Below are 9,671 nucleotides of genomic sequence, written 5' to 3' on the forward strand. Positions count from 1 at the left end.
GGTAGTGGGTATCTCTTTCTCCGGTTAGCTCCTCCTTGAGATGTTGCTGCTCGACCTGCAATGCGGAGTTCGCCTCGTTAAATTGTTACACTTCCTTGTAATAGTAGGTTGCATTCTCCTGTTCTCTTTGCAACTCAGATTGTGCCTAGAGTTGTGCCTTCTCTAGTGCTTCTATTTGTTATTTTAGCTGCAAGGACTATGCTGTCGTCTTAGATGCTTCTTTCTTGGTATCTTCTAAATCCAGCTCTCGAAGATTGTAAAGAGCCCTTTGACATTGAAACTGTAGCTTGATCTGCTCTAAGTGAGCGTCAATGTCAAAGGATTTAATTATCTTAGCTCCTTCCTCCATGGCCACTTGTGAGCGTGGCGATCTTGGCCTATGCTGGCCTTTTTAGCCCTGGTCCGATGGTTCAGCCGCCTCAACTTTCTTTTCTCTTTGTTTCAAATCTTCTACAGTAGTAGAGGTTGTGGCGGGCTTTATTTGTGTGGACTCCGTTTCTTGATTCGTTTTGTGTTCCGTCTGCTTTTCATCCGCTCCTTGTTCTAGCAAGCCTGCAATTTTCCTTTCTCTTTTTTCGAAGTCTCTGGAAGTGCCTCAACGTCCTTGGGAGAACCAAGGTCTTGACCTTGCTAGTCCTATGTATCATGATGTTCCTCTCCTTGTGAGTGAGTTTCCTCTTTTTTTATTTGATTAGATTCGTCAGATAATTAGAGATCATCGACGCGTGGCTTCTTTGATTATTCTTTTTGCCTTTGCTCCATCTTTTGCTTGAGTTCATTGTGAATGCAATGCATCATGGTGCTGGCAATGTCCAATTTTTCTTCAGCTTCGTGCCTCTTCTGTTGCTTGATCCTTTCTCAAGCCGTTGCTTGCCTACGTAGCAACGGAATATTTTTGGCTTCATCCTCTTCTTTCTCATCATCCGCTTCTGTTCCTTGGGTTTGTTTCTGATCTTGCTTTTGTTGGCGGAGCCTTTCCTTCAATGCATGAGCTTCTTAATTCCATTGTTCTCCTGGAAAGTGTAATGGGAATAGCCTCTGCCACATACACATCTTTCTTTTGCAAGCATGTATATCCAAGTGTGTATGGGTTGTCCTGCTCCTCCTGTGAAGACTGGTTCTTTGAAGGAGTGTCTCTTGGGTGGGATCCTTCTTCCTGGCTACTCCGAGCATCTGAATCGGTCTTCTTGCTGTCAGAATCCTTTAACGGTGCCCTTTGCCTCATCTATTTGACTTCTATTTTTGGCCTTGTAGAAGGTTCTGCCACTTTTCTTAGAACTCTTTTAGATCTGTGGATCAGATATATCTACACTTCTGCAGGTGGTAGATCCTCGATCATCCCCAATGCCTAATAGTCTATACGTGTGAACATTGGTCCCCCGTTCATGTAAGCTTTATTTCTTTGACTCCCTTTCAGGTTTTCTTCCACAATAGTGTCAAGAAGATAGTTGCCAAAGTCGCCTACTGACCACCCTGCCTTCAGCCAAGCCCATTGCCATTACCACGGCCATGTGCAGCAAAGGTTTGGTATATCTAGGGGGCTTCTGCACCTTAAAAAGTTGCAATACAAGGCACAATGGTAGTTCAGTTTCTAAGTAGATCGGGTCTTGATACATCAGCTTGTGGCCTCATTGCTTCAAAAAGTCTTTATCATTGTCTATTGCCTTTGTCTTCTGCAAGATATTGTGCGTCCCTTGCCGCAGGTGGAGGGCTTCATTGATAATTTCCGTTGTGATCTTTACCTTGATGACTGTCCCATCCTTGTCCATCAGAGTTGCTTCTCCATTGTACAGAATTGAACTTATGAGCTCATGAGCTCATTTGAAGTCCGTACCCCAAGGAGGTGGTTGTAAGAAGTTGTCTAGTTGTAGCCACCTGCCCCCTGCTTGCACTTCTAGCTTTTGGTGCAAAGTCCACATTTCCTGTGGAAAGATTGTGGCCTTGACTGTTTCTCCTTCTACTGCCTCAAACCTTTTGATGAAGATGTTAGCCGGAATGGCTTCAAGTATCTATTCAATGAAATGAGCTTTCTCATTTGAGGAAATATCGGTTATCTCAGAGGGTACCGCATTCCACTCCCTTTGTGCTTTCGTTTGAGGCATCCTGTCAATTCTAGCATTGAAAATAGGTTTTAGCCAATGATCAGAACTGTTGGAAAGTATAAACTTGACTATAGAATGAAAAATGAGCAGAACTTTGTGAAACTACTCCAAATTTGACCAAATTTCACCAATGCATCTAGGATTACTATAGGCACAAGATTGTAATGTAACAAATGAATTTTGGTAGAAAGGAACATGGATCGCAATCCATGTTGGGATGCATTTTAAAATTCTAACTTTGGGAAGTTATTCTTGGGCATATGGGGATGCTACTGAGAAATTTTCTCTGGATTTAGAGTTGAAGGTACATCGAATGCGATCCATGTTGGGCAACATTTTGAAAATCTGATGATACCATCTGGTAAGGTTCATCTAGATTATGCCTTGGTCCAAAAAATTTGGGATTTGGATCATTGGTTTGACATGTGGGCTAATTTTTGGAAACCTTTTGCACACTTAGAGGTTTTTGGCATTTTGAAGTGGATTTTGGGATTCAAATGGCTTGAAGCTCCATGGCTTGGATTTCTTGAACATGGCATGGTTTTTACTTATGATGGGCAGAAAGGTACATGGATTGCGATCCATGTTGGACAGAATTTTGATACAGTTCTTGTGCACATTTGTTCCTATAGGTTTTCCTAGTACACTGATGAAATATTTTTAACTTTGGACATGTTTTTCCTTAGTTAGCCCCCTTTTCCAGTTTATGGCCATGTTTTTTTATTTTTGACCATATTTGTTTTTGGCAACCATTTTTGGACTCATGTTTTGCCTGAGATCTATCATTGTTTTGATTTCTAATGATTTCGGTCTGTAGCTCATAGCTTTGTCTAGCTCCTTGGCAAATTCTACCAGACATTGAATCCTTTTGAGAAGACAAATTGAATCCTGCAATTTTCACCATTTTGCACGTAAAAATTTGCTTAGTTTTGATTCTATCACCATCCTTAGGTTACATTTGCTTGTTGATAGACTCCAAGGAGAGTGTGAAGTCTTCCAATTGGCTTTAGCAATAATTTGAAAACTTGTCAAGACTCTGTGTTTAGCCTTTTTTTGTGGGTCTTGTTGGCATCCCAGGATTTGACCTCTCATGAGTTTTCCTGTGGGATCCCACCTTTTTTTTTCTATGAAAATGACCAAAAGACCATTTGCAGACTGAAAGTAGCAATCCTAGAGGATTTGATGATCTTAAGAGCACTTCTTGTGATCATTTTGCAACACTAGTACTATTTGTACATTGTCTAGCTAATGAGCCACTTTTACCCTGATGTTGGCAAAAAGGAACATGGATCGTGATCCATGTTGGGATGCATTTTGAAAAATCAGTCATAGGATTTTGTTCCTTCCCAACTCTGGGTTATCCTGAACAATTTTCTCTGATTTTAGGGTTTGGGGAACATGGATCGCAATCCATGTTCCACCACTTTTCTCTGCTGTTTCTACCCTGCCTGATCCTGACAGCTAATTGGGGTCTATTGGTGAATTTTTTTTGGTTTTTGATGGGTTTTGGACTTCCTCAATGGCCCTGTTAGTTTGCCAATTTTGTGACTTTGTACTGATTTGATCTGTTGTTTTGGCATTGTTGATGCAGTATGGGACATACACACTTGCTCTTGCAAGGTTAATGATCATACCTACCAAATCTGGTGTAGTAAGATCCATCGAGGTGGTCGCAGCGGGAAGAAACAACTCCGAAAACTCTGTGCTCCTGTGGCTCTCTCTGTGTGTGTGTGTGTGTGTGTGTGTGTGTGTGTGTGTGTGTGTGTGTGAAAGCAAATGAGCTTATATTGCCCCATTTGACTATATGTTCCTTTACACAATGAGCTTATATTGCCCCATTTGACTACATGTTTCTTTTACATGCAAATTATAATCAATTTTTTGTTGATTATCTGTCATTTTTAGTAAAAGAAACATGTAGTCAAATGGGGCAATATGTTCCCTGACGAACATGTGTCAAAGTGCTTGGGAACAAAGCGCGTGTTTATGAATAGCCGTAAAGTGTGGCTCTATGATGCTCATGGAGGATATGCATGGGGAAACAAAATGATGTGCAAGGGAGAGGTGCTGAAAAATATGTTTAGTGGCTGTTGGTGGCTGAAAATATGTTCAGTGGATGTTGGTGGCAAGATTTCCTTGAAGCTGTGTGGGCCGACCAATAGTAATTGGAGAAGACGCGCTCTGTGTTTGACTGTGACCTACAAAAGTTTTGATGCTGATGGTTGGGTTTCTTTTTTGCTTTGTTTTGGTCACCACTGAAATTTCTTGGGTTTGAATTCTCTAGAAGAGGCATCGTGCTAGCGAGTTTTTTTTCGTTTCCATACCCACTTGACAGTGTTTGGTTGTCGAAGATAATGGTCCATTGGCTTAGGGCATGTGACAACAACAGTGGGCAATTTGTGGAGGTTTGATCTCCATGTAGGCAATGTAGACTGACGTGTATTGGTTTGTCATTTTGGTATCCACAATTTCCTAGGCTTGGTTTCCATGATTGATTTTCTTAACCCATATTTTTTTGACCATGGTTGTGGAATATCACTGAGCTGGTGCATGTGGCGATGGTAGAGGTTCCCATATATGGTCCATTTGTACAAATGGCATGGTGTAAGATTGGCACTCGTGTTTGAGGACTAAGGTATTGTGCTGTCAATTTGGCATGGCTTGATAGTGTGCATCCACGACACTCCTAGAATAACTGCTTTGTTAAGATGTTGATATTTGATTACATGAAATTGATGCGGATAAGCTGTCCCAACAATGGTGATTGGTAAATTTACGTGGCCCAGACTGTCCATAGTGCCTTTGTTTGCTACTTTGAACCCCATAGTGTTTGGCATTAGAGGTTCCCACGTGATTTTTCTGAAAGTGGAGTAGTTAACCACATTAGCTCTGGCCCCTTTTTCCACTAAGACTCTCTCGGTGGTGCCGTCAGCAAGTTGTAAATGAATGCAAAAATCCATTCCTCCTAACCATGTAGCTGCCGTTTGTATGGATACTATTGGATCAGTCTCAATAGCAACATTCTGTTGTGCTTTGCTTTGGAAGTTTGCTTGCTCTTTGCGCTTTATATTCTGAGTTTGGCTTCCAGTTGTGCTTGTTCCCGAATGTCCTCTGCTTGACATCGGCGCTCAGCTGCTGCATGTAGTGTTGCAAGTTCTTCCGGTGCTAGCAAAAAAATATATTTCTTAAATCTATAGCTACTCATCCAATTAGGCATCTCCTGTCTCCTGCTAATGTTACAAGCTTGATGGTGCCACTTTGTGATATATCATGTAATACAAAAGGCCCCATTCCTCACTTTTTGAGTTTTTTGGCGTGCTATTTGAGGGTATACATGAGAACGTAATCCCCTTTTTGGAACTCCTTTCCAATCATGTGTTGATCATGGAAAGATTTCATTTTTTTTTCTGAGCATATATCCCAGCTATCGCTCTAAGTCTGGTTTCATCTAATTATTCCAGGCTGTCTAATCTCTCCGATAGCTCATGGCCCGTCCATCTTAATTGCGTTGCCACTCTTAGGGTTTTGATTAGGAATTCCAGTGGTATGATCGCATTAATCCCGAATACTAGGTTAAAGGGAGTTGTTCCAATGGAAGTTTTAAAAGCTACTCTATAAGCACATAAGGTTGTGTGTAGCTTTTGATCCCAATCATTTCTTGAGTTGCTGACTATTTTGGTGAGTACGGTGCATAAGATTTTGTTTGTACTCCCTGCCTGCCCATTAGCTTGCGGATGATAGGGTGCCGATTTGTGATGGACCACCATGAATTCATCAAAGACTCTTTCAATATCTTTGTACCTCAAAGGGGATCATATACAAAATACGGGATTTCACAATGGTGAAAATCCCGTATTTTGTGAAAATCCCTTTGGCTGTACACATAGTCTCAATATCTTTTGTATATGTATCTTTGGCTGTACACATAGTCTCAATATCTCATCTTTATCGTGTTTGTATAGTCGTCCTGCTAAAAGCTGGAGATTTCATGTTTGATGGATATTTGATGGTTGTCTTTCTATCTGCAATGAGCCAATTGTGAGAAGAGGAATGACCTCTTTGCTCCATCTTGGCACCATTTCGATATTTAACCGATATGAATCAGGAAGGTCATCATCGACACCCTCAGGTGCTTCCCCAGGAAATAGTTGTGAAAGTTGATCTGGTCTTTGGTGTGTGGTACCCTTTTTTATGACTACCATGAAGTCAAACTCAAGAAGCAGTATAAACCAGCAAACAATTATTCCAGTGTTGCAAGGTTTGCTTACTAGATATAGCAGTGCTTGATGATCCACAAAAAACACAAACTTGTTTGCTAAAGGTAGTGTCTAAATTTTTTGATAGCATAGATCATTCCCAGACCTTCTCTTTCTGTAGTGGTATAATTTCTCTCTACATTGTTTAGTTGCCGACTAGATTATCAAATGAAAAAAATCCATTTTCTTCTCTCATGGCTGGGCTAATATGCACCCCGATGGCATAGGCTGATGCATCCACATGGACATGAAAGAATTTTCTCCAGTCAGGGGCTGGCAAAATTGGAGCCGAAATTAATTGTTGCTTCAATTTTTGGAAGGCCTGGTCACATTCCTCCATCCATTCAAACTTAGCAATGAGTCCATACAATGGCTTAGCTATTATCACACACACACACACACACATATATATATATATATATATATATATGAAACGCCTGTAGTACTTGCAATGCCCCATAAATGCTTGCACTTCTTTCATCTTCATTGTTCTCAGAAGTATAGCAATTATTTGTACCTTTTCTTGATCAGTTGAAATTCCGTTTTTGGACACAATGTGGCCCAAAATTTTACCTTGTCTTACCATGAAGACTTATTTTTCTGGGTTTAAGCAAATACGATACATTCTACATTTTTCAAAGACTTTTTCCAGATGAGTGATGAACACAAAGATCATCCATGTAAATCTCCAAAAATTGTCTGAGATATTCTTTGAATGCATGGCTCATTAGTCTTTGAAATGTGGTTGGGGCATTGGTAAGGCCGAAAGGCATTAGCTTGTAGGCAAATATACCCCACTCCGTCGTAGAAGTTGTCTTATGTTGATCTTTTGCTTTAATTGTCAACTGGTTGTATCCTGAGAATCCATCCAAGAAACTATAGACTTCTTTCCCTGCTACCCTCCCCCTACCCTCTCAATAACATGATCCGTTATTGGCAGTGGATAGTTATCCTTGATGGTGGCTACATTTACCTGTTTGAGGTTTACACAAACATGCAGTTTGTCGTTCTTTTTGGGTACCACCACAATCAAGGACACCCAATTGGTGTGTTCAATCTAGTAGATAAACTCAACGTCCTTCAGTTTGTCTATCTCCTTCTTAATTTTCCTGGCAAAAGTTTCATTGTACGTGTAAGGATGTTGTCTGCGTGGTCAGGCATCACTCTTAAGGGGAATCATGTACTGACAGATCTCAGGATCTATCCCCTTTAGATCTTTGTATGAACATGCAAAGACATCTTTGTATCGTCTGAGCGTATCGATTAGAAGTTGATCTTCCTCGTCAGTAAGGTCCGTGGAAATGTATGCCGGTTTAGGCTCCTCACCTGGTTTTGCTAAGTCGATGCATTTTACATTTTCAGGCCCATCATATGAAATTCCTGGTTCCTTGGGATCTTGTTTGGGTTTTTGCACCACAGTTTTCCTATTCTAAATTGTATACTTCTTATAGTGGGAAGGTGCATTGAATTTATCATCATTTGATTCCTCATTAGTTTCCATTTCTGTTGTCCAAACTTCCTTCAAGGCTCAGTTTAGTTCATTGTATTTGATTTTGTGCTCCGTTTTGGACAACTTAATCAATTTTTGGATATTGCTCCCTTTTTTGGTTTTTGTGTGTTTGCCTTCTTCGATTTTGTTTTGGTTGAACTAGGTTTCATGTATTTCTTTGATATCCTGTCCTTGAGGCAGGCAGTCGCTTCTACTAATCTTAAGTACTGCGTTTTGTCAGTTAATAGAGGTACTAAGTCCTCATTGTGCTTGTCTCGGTTGTTTCTGTGTTTATCTCGATATCTCTGTTGCTTCCAAGATTTTGGTTTGGGAAATCATAGTAGATCACCCATCGATCCTTCTGTTTGATGATCTAACTGGAGCTACTAGACAGCTCGTCGTCCGTGTTATCCTCTAGCATCTTATCAGTCGAGTCTTGGAAATCTTCTTCCTTTGTTTGGTCAAGATCTCTTACAGAGATTTCATCCACTATGTGTCTGCACTTGGCAACCCCATCCTTGTCAGGGACTTCCCCCTCTGACTTAGGAGTTAGGTTGACACCCATCATTTGGAATGGAATGATATCATACCCTTCCTCATCACAGAATTTGGTGAGGGTCACCTCGTTTACACAAACATCAAGAGTGGCTAGTATTTATTGCCATCCAAAAGGTTCAAACATCTCTTCTGGGAAAGGCTCTGGTATATATGCCTCGTCTTGAGCAGTCCTATCAAGAGTGCAATTTTTCTTTTTTAGACTTCCACCTTTTGACACTTCTTCTGCCCACTAGTGAGATTTGTTTTGTATCCAAGCCAGTACTCCTCCTTCCTGGTCAGTTGTGGAGTGCAAGTCTTCTCCTGGGTTCTTTCTACATCTCTATAGCTATGATCCGTGACACTAATTTTTGTAGTGACATCCTTGTTCCTTAGATAGATATAGTCGTAACCCCAGTCTTGCACCATTTTGAGCTGGCATATGAATGGTCTGCCCAATATGATGTCGAAATTGTTGCTCTCATCGAAATTTATAATAGCAAAAGTGTGTTCATATGCAATGCCGCAAGAGGTTACCACAATCTGCTCCAAGATGCCAATGGGTTTTTCTAGATACCCATTTTCCAATTGAAGTTTCATTCTCGTCTTTTGGAGAGTAGGTTTGTCCCAATTTTTTCCACATTGCTTTGGTAGCTATGGCTATTCCAGCACCACTATCCAATATTGCTATCGACTTGATCTCTTTGTACTCCACCTGTAGGGTAGTATTTCCTTCTTCACCTTCACAATAATCCCCTACTTTGTTTACTGGTACTGGCTCACATTTAGTTTGTTTTGAGGATTGTGTCTTTAGTGTGTTTGGAGAAGCCTCGGGTGAAGTAATTACCAGCCCCATTTTTTCCATTTTTTCCCAACCTCATCCCAAAGATGCGGTCTGATATGTAGTAACTCTGACAAAAGTCAGTGTACAACGGATAGGGGATGACATCAACTCGTGAAGAGATTTAGTATCTGTCATCTTAGGATTGGCTTTCCATTGAGACGGTACATTCCTTACCTCCGACCGAGTTTCATGGTTACCAATAAATGAACGTAAAGTCTTCAACAGCTACGGTTCACTATCTTCCGATATCGCTATACCTACATTTCTATATAGTGATCTAATGTTGTTTGGATAGATCTCATGTTCCAGGTGGATTTTTGGGATAGGAGCTGACACAAGTGTGACACTTCCATCTTTTCTATTCCTGATCTGTTCCCATAGCTCTTGAGGCCATTTTTCTTCTACCTCCAGAATTGGTAGTGGTACTTGAGAATACATTCCATCTG

Source organism: Adiantum capillus-veneris, chromosome 4 (assembly GCF_014529385.1).
Source record: "Adiantum capillus-veneris isolate H3 chromosome 4, ASM1452938v2, whole genome shotgun sequence".
NCBI classification, from domain to species: domain Eukaryota; kingdom Viridiplantae; phylum Streptophyta; class Polypodiopsida; order Polypodiales; family Pteridaceae; genus Adiantum; species Adiantum capillus-veneris.